The sequence below is a fragment of the Neodiprion lecontei genome, chromosome 2, assembly GCF_021901455.1.
Source record: "Neodiprion lecontei isolate iyNeoLeco1 chromosome 2, iyNeoLeco1.1, whole genome shotgun sequence".
Taxonomy (NCBI): domain Eukaryota; kingdom Metazoa; phylum Arthropoda; class Insecta; order Hymenoptera; family Diprionidae; genus Neodiprion; species Neodiprion lecontei.
This window is the reverse complement of record NC_060261.1, coordinates 26,058,925-26,075,493: the sequence shown is the minus strand read 5'-3', so window position 1 is coordinate 26,075,493 and position 16,569 is coordinate 26,058,925. Positions and strand designations below refer to the sequence as shown.

General features: G+C 38.3%; 1 protein-coding gene and 1 pseudogene across 3 annotated transcripts in view; both read left to right on the top strand.

The window, feature by feature from the left end:
- Nucleotides 1–16,569, top strand: part of LOC107227399 (alpha-aminoadipic semialdehyde synthase, mitochondrial) — an 83,146-nt gene that overhangs the window by 2,328 nt on the left and 64,249 nt on the right. The window contains exon 2 of one of the 3 annotated variants that reach the window (XM_046731642.1): nt 7,323–7,517. The exons of 1 other annotated variant lie outside the window; for it this stretch is intronic. The gene's annotated coding sequence lies outside the window, so the exon portion shown is untranslated. Of the gene's footprint in view, nt 1–7,322; nt 7,518–15,964; nt 16,258–16,569 lie in introns of those variants that run through there. One more of the 3 variants, XM_046731639.1, reaches the window with a different exon arrangement.
- On the top strand, nt 2,428–4,957 carry LOC124293014 (annotated as a pseudogene).

Below are 16,569 nucleotides of genomic sequence, written 5' to 3'. Positions count from 1 at the left end.
GTGCTGAATCCGAATCCGGTGTCAGAATCGCTTTACAGCCCTCAGATTTTGATGGCATCAAAAATATAACATGTATTGCATCAAATAGTTCATCGAAAAGTTTAACTTTTTTATGTTAAATGTTTTTGTCTGACTTTAATCTTCCATGATGTACGGGTTAAAAAAAAACATTTCCGAAACGAGTAAACTAAAAAATCTGAAAATATTCAAAATGGAACAGATCGGAGAGGATAAACAAAAACTGCTGCGCTGGTGGAGAACGGGGGTTATGACACACAAAAAACACGTATCTGGCAGACTAGACCACGAGACCTATATATTTTCCGACGTCCTGAATCCGAATCTGGGTTGGAATTGCTCCGTCATCCCCACATTTTGAGTACTTCTGCTTGGAATATTAATTAGTTGATCTCGAACCTTACAAAATTTTTTGATACGTAAGTAGAGTGAAATACCCCATATGTAACTTAAAATCTGGGGGTGATGAGCAGCAATTCAGACACCGGGTTCGGATTAAATATGTCCGAAAACATTGTACAAACATTGATGTTCATTAACGCTTTTCCTTTCCGGCTAATTTGTTACCGATCCGAAACAAAATACGAGTTCAATTCTATACGAATCATACGACGATGATTGGCTATTCAGTTGACGTAATGATCGTACTCGTATATCTGACAGACTATTGAAACCAATTTTAAAACTAATGTTCCCAATCGTTTGGAAATTATTTTCGTAGTTTGGAAAACAATCAATAATTAACAATTGATGAAAATCAACTAAGCGTATAAATTAAGATAAACTAAGCAAGTAAATTGACCAATTTCATTGTTCATACTGTATATCGCCTTGAAATGATTTCGAAAATCAATTGAAAATGTCGAATTATTGGGAAACTAATTTTCACGCATTAATTAATAATCAAGAGAGGGATAGCGCCGTTCATGAAGTACGTAGTACATACCATAGAGATATATAAAATAAAGTAAGCGTGCTGCGAGCGGCTTTGAAGCAGTTCTCTAAAAGATAGAACATTCTCCCGTTCCCTCTGTCGCTCTGCCCATGCAGTGGGGGTAACGAGCTCTATGGAATAGCTAAGCAGGCGGGCGCAGCTATCCCTCTCGTGGCCCCCACTCCATGGAAAGAGCGCCAATGCGGACGGAAAAATTATTTTTCCTATTATCATGCGCAAAGTTCAGTTTTACGCACGCATTTGCATTCGCAAAGTGCCACTTTCCCGTACGCTGAGAAGAGCGAGCGGGAATGTATCTAAGCTTGCGGGAATGTAGCTAAGCGTGCGGGAATGTATAAGAATGTGTACATACATTCACTCGTGCGAACGCCTCGACTCGAGCGCCGGTTTGTTCATATCCCGTCGTCTTTGTCTTCTTTGGTAGACCTGTCGAAACGTGCGTTCTACGTTCTGCATTTCTTTAATACGGATGAAGTACGCGAAAGTTATCAGTCGCTTCGCATACGCTCTTTCGACAGAACACTGTCAAGTGAGATCTGATAAAAATGAACACTGTACAAAGTTCGTTTAAATATATAACTGACAATGAAATTGATATTGATGTTCGTTACCGAGTATATATTCTACAGATTCAATTTAGTTGGGTAATGGTCAGGGATGAAATGATGCAATTATAGCAATCAGTTAGGTTTTTTCAAAATGACGTTTCGGCAGGACCCCGCCTATCATCTCCAGGTTTCTTTAATATAAAATAAATCACAATTTTTACATGAGAATTTTTAGTGTTTACAAATTTACTAATTTACATAAATGCCACTGTTTATTGTTTAACCTTGTTATTGAAACTAATGTGAAAAACTAAATTGTTCAAAACTTCCATATAGCGACATTCCTAAACGTTTGCGATTTTTATTACATGATGTTCGAGAAGGAAGTAACTACCCACCTGCCTATACTTTATTGTAAATATATGCCTGTAGTTTATTTTAAAAACTATCTTTGGAAGTTATACAAATGTTTACATGTTTGTTGCTATGTTGGCCTAATTGTCTACATATAGTTCCTGTTGAAAATTTATATGATGTCCGAATAGAGGTGACTGAGATTTTGAATGTCGGTTTTTTTGTTGACTGTGTTGTTTTTAGAAATATGAATCATTTCTTTGATTCGCCGCTTTTATCAGTTTGTTTCCTTGTCAGTAATCTTTACATTTTCAAAATCAAACCTGTGCCCTTCAACCAATGAGTGTTGGGCTAAAGCCGATCTATCCGGATCATCCGTTTTTATGTCATACTTATGATTTGCATTACGTTTTTTTAGATGTCGTGATGATTGGCCAATATAATATTTATTGCATAACGTGTGAAAATGAATTAAAAAAAAATGTAATACAATTATACAGTTTTTTATACAGTTAATTTACATTTAACAAGTAATACCCATATAATACTGCAATGGCCGCGAACGGAGGAGTCCCGGACCCTGGGGGTAGTGACAAAAACGTTTGTGGTTACTGTGAGGCTGGAGTAAAAACGAAGTTTTTAGAATGTGAAGAATGTGGAACTCCGTTCCACAACAGCTGTGCAAAAAGAGCGGAAACCGCGGGAGATAAGAGCAAATTACAGTGCTGCGCGGAAAAAGAGGTTATGTACGAGCTGAATGAGAGTGTTATTGTGGGAGAGGATGGCAAAGTAGACGAAAAAAGCGCAGTATGGAGGGAAAATGTCATTCTGCGGAAACTAGTAAGAGAAATGGATAGCAAGAACCAGTTACTCATCAACAAAGTGAGAGAGCTTGAAGAGATGCTGAAACAGGGGACAGGGCCCCATCCTCGTACGCGAGTGCGCTCAAAATTGGAACGCAAACAAGCAGATTATCGAGGAACATACCGGCGATAGTGGTAAAACCGAAGCATCATGAAGAAGGGAAGAGAACAAGGGATAAAATAACATCCAATGTGCACCCGGCAAAGCTGGGAATATGGGTTAAAAAAATAAGCAACGCAAGAAAAGGACAGGTAGTGATAAGCTGTGAGCATACGGAAGATGTTGAAGTACTCAAAAAAGCCTTAGAGGATAAGGTAGGCCCCCAATACAGTGTAATCCAAGAGCATCTACAAAAGCTAAAAATAAAAATCGTGGGTATTAGCGATGAACATAACGCAGAAAATCTTGAACTAACTATCAGGTATCAGAATCACTTTATCGATAAGGAAGAGGATTTCAAAATCACATACATCAAGTACTGGCCGAAGATAGAGACGAGCACTGCATATGCGGAAGTTGCTCCAGCAGTGTTTACAAGAATAATTCTGGACAAGAGGATTTCTGTCGGATGGGAAAAGTGCAGAGTATTTGAAGACTTGGATATAAACAGGTGTTTTAAATGCGGTGGTTTTAATCACATGGGAAGTAAGTGTAAAAATGAGAGGGCCTGTAGCTCCTGTGGAGAAGATCACGACACAAGGGACTGTAAGAACGACAAGAATAAACAGTGCGCGAACTGTAAGGGGTCGAACGAAATACGACTTACACCATGCCGCGAGCGAAGTAAATAAGTGTCCTGTGTATGAACAATTAGCCAATAAGGTAAGATCGCGCACAGACTACGGCAAATGCAAAACAATTCCCACATAATGGAGCAGAATCTACGCTATTTAGAAGACCTAAAAATAAATGTGACCATCACCAAACATGTAGTAACCAGTAAGAATATTAAAAAATAAAAAATAAATGAATAAATGAACAAAAAGTAATAAAAAAATAGAAAGATGCAATAACAACAGATAAATAAGAAGATCTATTTAATATTATAGGCTTATATATACAATATATATATACTTTCATAGTTTTAGGTAATATATTATTAAGTTGCTGGCGAGAAGGTACTCCAGGACACAAGTGTTAGAGCACTTATCTGGGCCTTCTCTTGCCTGGTGGTATTAGAGCACGCACCTATGTGTATGATATTGATATATGATAAAGCACAGAAGAATGTATCGTAATAAGATAAACACAGTGTAAATACCACAGCAAATCTATTATTATCAATAAACAATACACAAAACAATATATTAATTTTTTAATTTACTTTTTGATAATCGGGGGCTTTGCCCCCCGACCCCGCCCCCCGTCCCCCCGTCCCTGCGCCCCTGCGCCGCTACTCTGTACATCACAACCTTTCATAATAATTATACAAGTCGAATTTTGCGCAACTTAATAGGAAAAATAGTATACGACACTCGTGTGCTGCGCAGGTGTACCCACACTCGCTGTTTTGTCGCTCTCGCTGCGCTCGGGTGACAAACACCGCTCGTGCGGAAATCACCTACTTTGCGTACGTGTATCGTAATGTATTAATTTTCTGTCCTTCAGAAAACTGTTTCAAAGCTGCTCACGGGACGCGTACTCTATTTCATGTGCTCTATGGTACACTTGGGGACCATGGAGACTAGAGTAAAGGAGTCCGAACGCATATGGCGGAATCGTCGAAAAGTGGTTCGTGAAAGTGATGAAAGATCTTATAGTTCGAGATGTATCCGCAAGCGATACCAGCGCCTGGTTACGAATAGGATAAATACCTGAGGATCGACGATTCAAAATCATCGCGCTGACGGAGACCACAGTGGTAGCGCTGCCAGGTGGTTACAATCCGCGGATAGTTCATCACTTTCACCGACCATTTGGCTAGCATTGCGTTCAGACATGGAGACTGTGTATATATATATCAGTGTGGAGACTAGAGTACAAGAGTCCAATCTCTGTATTGAAGATGCGTCCACGAAATCATGAGAAATAAGGGTTCCGCTACGGCAGCGCTGTCGTCACTCTGGACCGATAGCTATATGTATATTAAATATAGTGGCTCCATGATGCCGCACATATTTACGTTTATTATAATTTTGGTCACTATATCACTGTATTACTGTATTTATAGGATCAGAACGTCCGGAGCGACGCTGGTGATAAAACCGTGCACTATTAAATCTCGGCGTTTCGTGGACGCTTTTTCTATCTCTCCGCCTTAGAGATTGGACTCCTGTACTCTAGTCTCCATGCGTTCGGACTCCTTACCTCTAGTCTCCATGTTGGGGACAATGAATCTGAGATGGTTAATTTTTCACACTAGACAGTTAAGTTGGCAACACAGAGACACCTACAGCGCCATAATCAGCCGAACGCGATACAAACTCAATCTCAATAAACGTAACAGAACACATGACCGTCGAATCTAACCTTAGAATACCGCAAGGATAATGACTTGTTGAATTGACACTTATGCTAAGGTTAGATTCGACGGTCATGGGTTATGCTATGTTTATTGAGATTGAGTTTGTTTCGGGCTCGGCCGACTGTGGCGCTGTAGGTTTCTCTGTGTTGCCAGCATAATTGTTTAGTGTAAAAAAAAACAGCCGTCTCAGATTCATTGTCCCCAAGTGTACATACATACATACAGTTGTATCAGCTACCGTTTGAAAATCTATTTTTTGTTTTGTAGGTTACATAAACAGTTACGAAATATCGGCTGGCGATTGTCGTATTACCCCTTTTTTCCATTATGATGTAACACAGTCTGTACTGAACTTTTTTGCTTCTCTGGAAAAAAAATGTAATTATTGATGATTTTCTTTGCAGCTACGGATTAAAATAAAATTATCTTTCATACTTAAACACTCAATTTACCAGCGTCCTGCACATAATGTGTCGTAATAGTTTGTGAAAAAAGTATTTCTGGGGATCATCCTGTTTTTTACAATAATTTTGAAATCCCCCAATCATTACAATCGCTGAGGGGTTTCCTTATGTTGCCTTTAATTACCCGATTTCTGGAAACATTATACGGCCCCCTGTGTAAAATATTTTGAGACTGACTGGATAATTTATGAGATAAAATAAACTAGAAAATCGAAAAATCTTTTTAACGATTTCAAGATTCAATTTATTCCATGTTAATTTTTCGCAGTAAGACAGAAATGTATATAAAGTACAATTAGCTGTACTCATTTTCTTACAATCAGTCTTTGCGGCGAGTCATTTTATGTGAATTCAATGGGAGTAAAGCATTAACCAATAACAAGAGAAAATCCCTCATTGAGTCATTGAATATTTTTCTAGCTTCGATGAAAGAACTCGATGAAAGCAATACCTGTTACTTAACTGTTAAAATCGCCGATACTTCAAATCTTCAAGAAAAATTGTGTAACGGTTCAACTGTCGAAGAACACTTGTTCTACCCTTATTTTTGTAGTAAAGATTACCATGGCACTGCATTATCACGACATTACTTATGATCTATTGAAGGATACGGTAACCCTTCAAATTGAGCCATTTTTTTTCACGGGATATTGATATATCGGATTTAGATTCCGTAATAATCAAATTAGGAAAAATAAAAGTAAACACTGGATTCTTTTAAAATACTTACAGACTACCTCAAGTCGAAATACTCACACATAGAACGAGACATTACCACCAGGTATAAAAAATTGATTACATTAAGTCACACAGCAACCTGGCACCATTTTTTAACATAATAATCTTTCAAACTCAACAACAAAATAAAATCCCAGGTTGTTCACAATCACATATCAGAGTTCAGAGTGATTCAGTAGGACTAGGGTATCGCGGTGGGATAACATTTTTGCTTCGACGGTGCAACGCATGCGCAGTACCTAATAGAAAGAGACAGGCTGGTACATTTGAGTATAGCTATCTCTTTTGGCTGAACTCCCACTACCGTAGCAAGCCTTCCAGTTATATTAAGTTCAGTGCTTGAGAGCCCTACTAGCAATATAGGAGTATGAAATCCATGCTAACTGGATACGCGTTGCATGTGGAGTCATGGGTCCGCGGGTGTTCCCAATCCTCCCAATTACGGTCTTACATACAGGTTAGGAACTCGGCGGGTGGTTGGGGGATGGGGGGCAAGTTGTGTGGCTAAGCGTAGTGCTCATTTCCGCCACTTGGAGCGGTGCAACTATTATGTTCCGAGAGGAACGTTTCGAGTCGATTCTGATTCGCTGCGTGATTTAAATTATTCTCCTGACTTACGTAGTTGGTATATGTAAATCTCGGGGATCCGCTGATCAGCTCCTCATATCTTCTCGTTCAACTCGCTTACAATTCTGAGAGTTTGTTAGGTAAGGCTCGTGCCAACCATCACTACGCGTGATTGAAATAATTATTTATAACAACACTTGGGTTAACTACACATTTATTAACAATCTCCTTCTAGTTCTCAATGGTAGGTTTACAATTGTGGTACAAACTGATGTTAATCACTATCGCAGTCACAAACTGTTAATAAGTCTCGGAGGTTCTGAATTAATTATAATGTGATTTGATTCTAGGATTTCAGTAAAGTTCTGATCCACTCTCTATGATGTTTAAATCTTCTCTTGTGTTCTCTATGATGTCTGAAGCTCTTCTCTTCCATTCTGTTCTCTGGAAGGGTTGAATTGGAGGGAAAGTAGGAGGAGTTCAAAAGGAGTCGCGGTTTCTCGCGGGTCTCGGATGATTGGTTAAGGATGATGAAATAATTGGGGGTAAGGTTTCTGGTTAGTGCATGAGATCCCGGTGGTGGATTAGCGCGAGGTTGTTGGTTTAGGGAAGCAAGCGGCGAAGCGCTAATTGGTCTTATCGTCATTAAAATGAAGGTCCTGAATTCTGAGAATAAGGGTTTCTTTATCTGTGAGCTATCCATGATTTCTCTTGCCACGTTTTCGGTGTTTAGTCTACTCGATTATCTTAACTATTGCAGGTGTTTATTACTTTGGGTTGTTGCGGTTGAGATCGTAAATCAAAAGATTTTATGTGAAAGCTAATGTTGAAAGGTATAACGGTTAAATGGGAAAAAAATATATATATACCTTTAGGGTACTTTTTTTTCGACTATTTTTTTTCGGTCCCATCGTGAAATTTTGTTGGAAATACAAAAAAAAATTCCCTGAAAGTTTGAGCACTTAATATTAATATTAAGTCCTAGACCAAAGCGTCTAAAGAATTCTCATTGAAAATACACGAAAACTCTAATTTTTTATCTTTAAAATTCTATAGCTCAGCGGCATTTCATGGCATTGCTTTGACCATAGACAAGTATTTCTCAGAATTAAACGCTCTACAAAAGTGCCCATTGCGGCAAAGTCGTAACTCACACCGGCGAGGTAGTACGGACCACTAAACCTGATTTTTCTATGAAATTCGCGTTTTTTCGCATTTATCTCGTAAACGACAAGAGATAAAAAAATGCAAGAAACAAACTTGTAGGAAATTTAATTTCCTACAAAAAAGGTCCGTAATACTGAGACGCTAACGTCAATATTTCTGGAGATAATCAATTATAAAGTTTTTGTAATTTTAATTTTTTATCGAAAATCACGTCAAATTATAAAAATATCGTTCTTTCATTATCCATCACTAATTTTTTAACTAATTACTTTTTTTTAAAGGTGGAAGGGTAAAAAAATATAAATAATCGGAAATATGAAAAATTGAAATTACAACAATTTTTTAATTAATTATCTCCAGAAATATTGATGTTAGCGACTCAGTACTAAGGACCTTTTTTGTAGGAAATTAAATTTCCTACAAGTTTGTTTCTTGCATTTTTTTATCTCTTGTCGTTTACGAGATAAATGCGAAAAAACGCGAATCTCATGGAAAAATCAGGTTTAGTGGTCCGTACTACCTCGCCGGTGCGGTGTGAGTTACGACTTTGCCGCAATGGGCACTTTTGTAGAGCGTTTAATTCTGAGAAATACTTGTCTATGGTCAAAGCAATGCCATGAAATGCCGCTGAGCTATAGAAATTTAAAGATAAAAAATCCCAGTTTCCGTGTATTTTCAATGGGAAATCTTTACACGCCTTGGTCTAGGACTTAATAATAATATTAAGGGCTCAAACTTTCAGGGATTTTTTTGTTTTGTCTTTTCAAAAAAATTTCACGATGGGACTGAAAAAAAAAAAATAGTCGAATAAAAAAGCATCCCAATATACCGTATATGTTATGAACTTGACTGATGAAATAACGGTTAATCTAACGTATGAGAACTGTCGATATAAGAATTTGGACGTTACGATGTGTGTTGGTATTAATCTACGACTATTGGTAAGAGCACGTAAGGCTCTCTTATGGTAACTGCACGCTGGTAAGGTAGGGCGCAGAGAGGGTGCCGCCGTGGATACCGGCTGGCACGTAACACAACCTTGAGGTAAGCCAATCAAGTTAGATTGGGAAGAGTCAAGAAGTAGCTTTGCACAGCTGTGCTATGACAGAACGTAAACAATGTTTTTATTCAATCAAAAATAAGTGCAATGCTCATTACAACCTAATATTTCTCTTTACGAACTAAATCCACGTAGGGTTATAATGATTATTTATTTGATATATGTATACGATCTTTGCAGTAATAAATATCATAACATTTCCAAATGTAACCATTTTTTGACTGCTTAATTTGTGGCAAGAATAGTTATTTTCTATCGTCAAAAGAAGTTAAGCTCATTAATTGTGAGACAAACTGTGAATCCTAAGCTGGGGCATACAACATTTGAGACACTAATACATAAATTTACATAGTATCGACTAGTAGTGCAGTGGAAGACTCAACTTTCTCAAGAACTCAAAATTTACTTTACTCTAACACGTGGTCTCAGGCTACGGTCGTCAAGCAAAAGAAACGGCAAAAGAATTTCGAGTACTTTTCTACAACGCAAATCCAAAACGGCTATCCGTTACTCGGAAAGCCTTTTCGTAATTAGGCTCGAAATTCAATCGCGGGGATAGAAGCAGCGCTTACCTCCTACATCCTTGCAACCCCCGTTCCATTCCCTTCGCGATTTTTGGACGACTCCATTACTTCGCGGAACTTCCCAAAACGTGACTACTTATCACGACCGACAGAGCCGGAGTGGTTTCAAAAACTTACGACCTGCCGCAATACTGATCTCGATACGCCATCCCATACGTGACGTCATACCCACAAGAATACGCAATAATCGATCCGTCATCGATTTCGTCGATTGCGCAACTCGACGCGCACCTTTCATAACGTCGCGGCGCAGAACTTGACGCTAAATCGCAATCTCGTCCTCCGCGCAGCTCCATGACGTCTCGGTGGTGAGCGTGGTGCTCCCTCGTTGCTAGTCGGTCCGTTGCAAGTTCGCTAGTCAATTGTTGGCGGAGTGAACGGGGAGAGGCTGCGGCGCACCGGCCGCCAGTGAGAATCGCGTCCACCTTGGATTCCCGCGATGCGAGGATCTGCGTTGGCTCCCCCTCCGCAGCCTCGACATCCTTCCTTCGCAATTATCGCTAGTCCGCCACTCCGCAATTTCTCCGAATTCGGTGCCGACTTCTGCCTGGTGCCGGTGTAACTCGACAAATAAAATAAACAAAAAACCTGAAATATCTTACGCTATTCGCTAAGGTGTCCCCATCTCGTAGTTTCGGATGCGTGACTCTAGTCCTGGCGCTCTTTTGCGAAGACTTCGCGACTCAATTTCGGAAATTCCTTAATTTTGGTTCCGCCCAGGATTCAAGGAGCCCCTTGTAACGGGCATCAAAAATGCCACGTTACAATGTATATGGCTCACTCACGCTCACTCATCGTATTTATTGAGGTTATTGTTATCCTGGTAACTAGACCGCAGTGGCAACTGGTGGTGCCGCTAGAATCGAAATTTGGCCTCGCTAAGTGACGCGAATAATCGTGGCTCCTAGCATAGGAGTTGCCAGACCTGGGGCCGGATTCTGAATATCAAGTGCATGGAGACTAGAGTACAGGAGTCCAATGTCTAAGGCGGAGAGACAGAAAAGGCGTCCGCGAAACAGTGAGTTTAATAGTGCACGGTTTTATTACCAGCGTCGCTCCGGATGTTCTGATCCTATAAATATAGTAATACAGTGATATAGTGACCAAAATTATAATAATTCTAATAAACGTAAATATGTGCGGCATCATGGAGACTATTATATTTAATATACATATAGCTATCGGTCCAGAATGACGACAGCGCCGCTGTAGCGGAACCCTTATTTCTCATGATTTCGCGGACACATCTTCAATACAGAGATTGGACTCTAGTCTCCATGATCAAGTGAGTTCGAGTTAGTGAGTTCTATAGTTTTCCGCTCTCCATAGTATTATTATAGTCGATGGTTAATGAACATCACGGTCCGTACAAAGCTTATCGATGTTAAATATTATTACGAAGAGGCACATGCTGTTGATAGAGGGTGATAGCTAAGAAAGGAGAGAAAAATAGATGTTAGTTCTGTCGTTTGTTTGAATTAATCATACATAACCTCTTATTCCTTCTCAAAAGGTTGGGTGTTGAGTATACTGTATACTTCTTATTCTAGAGTTATTTTTCGGATAAGTTGTCTGTTATATATTGCGTGCTCAACGCGAGGTTACGTTAGAAACCGACACCACAGGCAAAAAAATAATAGAAAATACACGGGGTGCTAGTGGGTGGGCAATTACCACGAGCAGATAGAGAACGATTTATTAGCCGCTAGATGGCACAGTCCGCAAGTTTCTGAGCCATACACTATTCAGGAAAGAAAAGATTGACATCACACTTCAAATTTCCGTTTCCACAAAGCGAACGCGAACTCACTTGATGTTCAGAATTCGGCCCTTGTATATAAGACCGTGCCCTCCATACACTCTACCATACAATCTCCACCGCTTAAAAATAGCCGAGTTTTCAGGCCTGTATGTAAGACCGCGTTCCAAAAGAAGGTGAGATTCGACCATTGCGATACCTGGCAGTCAGCCAGCGTACTACGTTGCTTACGTTAACCTACCCCAAAAAATAAGGATTGTTTGTATTATTTAGTTTGAAGCGTGAATATTAGACATTGAATGTATATGCGATTAAAATATACGGAAATAACGGTTGGTAAAAATAATTAATAATGGGGAGGTGCGAATGTTGGAAGAAGCTCACAACACATAAAGTAATAACAGTTAACAGGTGAATATTTTGAAAAGAATCGCTTAGAAGTTAAGATCACACCTCGATTGTTATTAGTTTAGCAGAAAATATGGGAAAACCAGATTGGGTGCCAGTGAAAACAGTTGTTTTTAACTTTGAGCATTTCGCCAGCGATTACTTCAAATGATGGAGGAATTTTACAAGATTACGGAAAGGTAGCGTTTTTAGAGTTTTCCGACAAGAAACGAGTGAGGCACATGAAAATTCGGATCAGGACGAAGTTCCTTATAAAAGTACGTATAATAAACAATTGTTTGTTATTAGCCATGTACTACTATCTCACCTTTGCAATATTGCGGAAGAAAATATTGTATTGGTAGTTGGGATCTAAATATGTATTCGATTATTTGCATGCACAGAAGCAAAGTTTAGAAGAATTTTCACATCATGTTTATATGCTTATCACACAAATTCTTATAGCATACGAGTATATTGAACTTCGTCTCTATGCACTGATCAAAAATCATGCAATTTCTGTAACTGGCTCAAGTGTTCGCCATTTTCTAAGTCGATAAATCGTTTGGGCACATCAATAAGTACAATTGTGATTCAATTCCTTGCAATACTAAAACTAAGAATACTACCTACACTATTTACTACTATTTTAACTAAACTAATTCTACCATTTTGATAATTCACGTACTCCTTTTACCAAATATTACTGTATGTTTTTCTCGTGAATTACACTGATGTACAGTGTCGATATAAAAGCTGTAATAGTTAACATTTCTTTTCTTTCATTTGCGTTTGGTGCATAAAATAACAAGCAAAATATACTGCCCACCTATTATTTCAAACCTCATACTATATGAATTATACAGATTGAACATTAGAAAGCCGTATACAATGGGGAGGTCACAAAGAAGATCATCAACTATAATCCTGAACTGAACATGATCATGACTGCATTGGTTCTAATTTGTAAGGACATGGAAGGAATGTACACTCGATTGAATGAAATGTAGAATTTGTACATATCTAGTCAATTTTAGTTTCTACAGATGCTATTCTCTATTAAATAAATGACAAATATTTCATCATTTATATTTCACATAATTTATTCTTGTTTTTATTTATAGTCCAGTAATTTTATTTCGTATCAAATTACTGTTATTAATATTACAATATGCAATGTCATAGAATGCTACCTTAAAGATTTCTTACAGTTGGTGTTTTGGTCCATTATTTGTATTATTGTTACTGCCGTAGCCGATTGAACCATAGTTTTCTACTCCTATGCGCAATGATTTGTTTAACATCACCTCGTCCTATGTAGTAGCGAAGTTGACTGCCAGTCTTGCTGTGGTTTCTGTCGGGGACATCAATGTGGTGGCGAGCTTGTATCCAGTTAGTATATTTATCAGTGTCCGTTTCCTTTTCACTTGCACGGGCGCTCGTACGTTGCTCACTTTATTTATAATAGCTCTATGTTTGTATTTCATTACAGTGAAAGAGAAATAGGCATTGAAATATGGAATTCTTCATATTTGAACAGTAAAGAAACTATCGAAATATAATATGCTATGAGTTTCTCCAGAGTCTGGATTTTTATGGACAGCAAAATGACACCTTAGTATTTTACTGTCTACTTCTTAAACAGTATGAATGTCAATACAATAGATAATTTGCATTTAGCACGAATCAGGTAGCGCTTCGTTGTTTTATTGGCATTTCTATTAGTCGGAAACTCGGCTGAAAAATATTGTAGCAGCATTTTACTGCTCGTGAAAACCCGGCCAGACGTGGAACAATATGTGTGCCTTATTCAAGCAATCGGAGTTACAGCTCATGATCAGGTTGAGTATCGTATTAATAGTCATCCTAAACGTCTAATATTACTTGTTTGACTACGTCGAATATCATTCGTCTTGACAGCGTTTGGGATGGCCGTTGTAGGATACCGCAACTTGAAATGAGAGATGTAACTCCGGTTGCTGCAATAAGGCGCAATATTTTAATTGCACTCCAAAATGTCATGAGTTTCAATTAGTGTAGAGATCAAAACAGTATCTTTCCTTCTTCGCACAAACCTACTCTTTTCTTTTTGATTATAAATATACAGAAAGGAATTTAATGTTCCATAATCCTTGTCCCTGTCTTCGAAAATTACTGGATTTGGCCGAACATAATCTTTTCACTCGAACGGACAATTAGAAAGTTATTATAATACTCAATTGCTCTTTCACTTTCTGTAGAGCAAATAAACACACATGGGGGATGCAATCCGATATTAGCTCCCAGTACTGTCAACAACAATCTTTTATCTTTTTTGTGCTCCCGAGTTGGTGAGCAGCTCTGCCTCTGTCATAGAGAGTTTTTAGCGCTGCCAGTTAATATTGGAACGCATCCAAAATAAAGATGCGAAGTATCCCATTTTCTTACGTTAGCTGCATCGCCAATCATTATCACAAAATTTGTATTGAATTGAACTCGAATTTAGTTTCGGACGGAAAACAAGTTAGCCGGAAGGTTAACATTTTACTGATAGACATACGGATGTTGATCTAGTTCTTCGGACAAGTGTTCGTTGTACGTTGATTTTGTGTTATAAACTCCATATAAAAATAATTCCAAAAACGTTCTGAAAACGAAAGCACTGACAAACATATAATTGGTCAATGTTTAAAAATCATCCAATTGGCAACTTCTTTCAAACCTTTCGTTTCCGAAATGTGATAAATAAAACGACCCATATGGGCGATTTCCGACAAGTTTGAAGTTTGCAACGTTCACTCGCATACGCTTGCGGAGTTGGCTGTATGAGCCGAAGGCGGGCGAGTGTTGCAATAGCACGAGTGAGAATCATAGAGATAATATTATGATCATAAAGTTTATATTCCTGGATTGAACATCATGATAACGGCTCGGGAGACTGGGAAAGCCGTTAGATGATATCGCAGAATTATAATACAACTGGAACGTACGCCGCCGCCCCCCCCCCCCCCCCTTCCCCCGCGCGATTATTTCTATAGGAAAGAGTGTACGGAGAGTACTGATCTGTATATTATAGACCAGCCCCCTGACACTGGTAGGTAAAAGTGGCACGCGAAATGTGCTTGCTGCACTGTGGCGCTAGCTGTTCTGTAAGAACTTCTCATATATAGATATATGTAGCACCGACGTCTCGAATATTTTACATGAATATAAGACTATTGTAGATAATTTTTTGTTTAATAAATATGAAATAAAACAATAATAAAAATATTGTAGATAACTTTTTGTAAAATCAATATGAAATAAGAGAATAATGAAAATATTGTAGATAACTTTATGAAAACCATTATTCAATAACCAATTTTAAGTATTCAGCAATAGTCCTTCAACAAATGAGAATATTCTAAGTTGACTTAGAAAATAGGTACTAGGAATGTAATAAGGTACTTACATAGACGACAAAAAACATCCATATGCAAGAGTGAAAATATTCATTTATTTTCGCATGAATATAATGAATAGAATAATGAATATAATACAAAATGTACACGTATGTTACATGTGTACGTTTATGTTTTGCAGAATTTAGCTTTCTTTTTGTACAATTGCTTGTCTTTTTGTTGCTCTGTATTCATGCGTGTGCAGTACTGCTGCATCCTTTTAGATACGTAAAGTTGGATTAATTGATATATTATTTCATGCGCATGGTCTTTGCACGGGAATGCCAAGCCATCGTGATTGCATAAAACAGTTTTATATATTTTACAATTTTCACTCAATTTAAATAATAAATTTCACACGTCACAACAATAACAGCACGATGAACACAATAATCGGAGCGGTCGGAGTGTTTAAGGGGAGGCCAAGAAGATTCACACAGAACAGCCAGCGCTGCTGGTGGCGATTTCAAGAACTTCAGATTTCGAGACAAAACGCGTTTGCATTTATCGTATAGGAAAAGCAGGCCAGTGTCAGGGGGCTCGTAGAGACTTCCAAAACCTTGTACATCAGAGATTATTTGCCCCTTTCGCACGCGTTTTCTTTTGTAAATCTGTGAGATTACATTTTTACTTAAACTCTCCCACGCATGCGCAGTAGCTAATAGAAGGAGACAACACTTCCTTTCAATGCTATTTCTCTCTTTAGAACCCCCGCCACCGTAGTAATCGCTCCAGTATTATTACATTCCAGTAAGTTGTGTTGGCCACTATGTTGACATACATTGTACTCGGTTATTTCGCAAGAACACCCATGGCTAGTTATGTTTAGCAATCTTCAGTCAACGGTTGTAATCGTAAGAGTCAGAGATCGCTCATTTGTACGTGAACCCAGTTTTGACACAGCGTGCGGTAAGTTCGTTTTACCGTACCTGCGAAATGTGTGCCCAGACAGCACGCAAGATTGCAGCAATGTCTCATCACATTGCAAATCTCATTTTCATTGAATTGCATTGCAATGTTGCTGTAAGATCTTTGCAAACGGAATGTTACGCAATGTTTCTGCAATATAAGTTTGCAATATGTATATATGATAATTTATATATCAGCATTATTATATATATTATTATTATATAAATTCCATCTTCACATACGTGTATAAAGCCAAGAAATTATCTGCACGTGTGTATTTAATTATTGTGCGTGCATTATACATATATACAT